This window comes from Silene latifolia, chromosome 2 (assembly GCF_048544455.1).
Source record: "Silene latifolia isolate original U9 population chromosome 2, ASM4854445v1, whole genome shotgun sequence".
Taxonomy (NCBI): Eukaryota; Viridiplantae; Streptophyta; class Magnoliopsida; order Caryophyllales; family Caryophyllaceae; genus Silene; species Silene latifolia.
In genome coordinates, this window is record NC_133527.1 from 191,156,783 (window position 1) to 191,158,439 (window position 1,657).

Genomic DNA, 1,657 nt, shown 5'->3' on the forward strand with positions numbered 1-1,657 from the left:
TCTAATATACATGGCTACACATTACGGAATAAGTAACTCCAAATAATTTACGCACGCCAAAAAAAATTAGCACACATAAAAACCATATGGCAGTTAATATGCTCCTTGCTAGTATCCTACGGACTCCATGTCATATCAAAATTCATACTAGCTCTATAAATCTCATAAAAATAGATCACATTGTAAACATAAAGTATATAATTAACTACTACTTAGTACTACACAACCACCCAACACATTACATAAATATCACGTAGTTCTATAATATCAACCCCACAATAATATCTACCCACTCTCGTTATTCGTCAATTTCTATGTTAGACTATATGTTTCGAGTTTTATACTAGCCCCGATCGAGAATCTTTTCCCCGCTAGATGTGTGGTCGAAGGCTCACCACACGGTTGCAGGGCGGCTCTGATACAAATCTGTAACGCCTTGATCACCTTGATGGTTCCTGAGTTATTCTTGAATGAAGTACTTACGTGTGTAGATTGCATGATTTGCATCTGTCTCATAAAATTTGCACAATTTCCTAACGAATCTCAGATTAAAAATAAATACAGTACAGTACTATAGATGCTTAGTGTCGACACGTCTCAATTAATGCAAATAAATTGTTGATGGAATCAACACACCAAACCCTGTATAAATAGGGAGAAAGAAGCGAAGCATAGCATAGCAATACACAAAACCAGTAAAGATAATACAAATACAAGTACAATTACATTCTCTCTGAAAATGGCTGTTATTTCAACACTCGACTCATTCAACCCAACCTATTACCTACGGAGCTTACCAGTTGCTCCTTGTCAGGTAAAATATTTTCTTTATTTCATTTTTATTGTCCTCTTTTTGCTCTAACTTATCCCAAAATTATTCTCCCCTTTTTAGTTCTATATTTAGTAAGAAAAATACTAATGTAAATGTTGGTGCATGGTTGGTGTGCAGGAGTCGGGTAACGCTGATGACGCTTCCGCCCCCGTGTAGCATGCTTACACTTTCGTCGTCTTTGGCCTTTAGATAATTCCAATGTTTGTTGATGCTACCTATGGTTACTTCAGTTTCTTGTATTTCACTTATCTTTTTCAGTTTGTTCCTTTTTTATGCTTTTAAGTCGAACTATGTTGTCTAATGTAATTCGACATCATCAACATCTTCAATAAAATCTAAAGGCACTTGTGAACTTACGTGTGTGTTTATGTCTTCTACTTTTAATTTAATTTTTTTGTTCGGCTCATATATAGTCCTTGTTTGTATTTTATAGCAAGCATTTTATTAGGACGGATCAACACACTTACCAATTTTTGTATATATTTTAATCTAATTGTTTTCGCCCCCATTTTTTATATCATACCTAACGACTTAATCCTAAATCGTTGTGTCCCTAATCGACCTCATAGGATCGCAATAATCAAGCCTTCGTGAACCCCATTTAGGATAATTTGTTTCAAACTATAGTTACTCCATTTCGTTAAATTGGGTTGTGAGAATAATATCGAAAGATATTATTCAATATCGTATATTGTAAATACTCGTAGTGCAAGTAGTATATATTGTTATATTAGGAATTTTATCGTTTTTTCCTTATTTGAGTTATTTAGTTGCCTTAGGAGAAGATATGATGTATGTATATAATCGAGTCTTGTCCATTTTCTC

General features: G+C 34.0%; 1 long non-coding RNA gene across 1 annotated transcript; it reads left to right on the plus strand.

Moving 5' to 3' along the window:
- The first annotated feature begins 666 nt into the window (after nucleotides 1–666).
- On the plus strand, nucleotides 667–1,188 carry LOC141632067 (uncharacterized). The gene is made up of 2 exons (XR_012537752.1): nucleotides 667–814; nucleotides 950–1,188. It is a non-coding gene; the product is annotated as an uncharacterized LOC141632067 (long non-coding RNA).
- The last annotated feature ends 469 nt before the right edge of the window (nucleotides 1,189–1,657 follow it).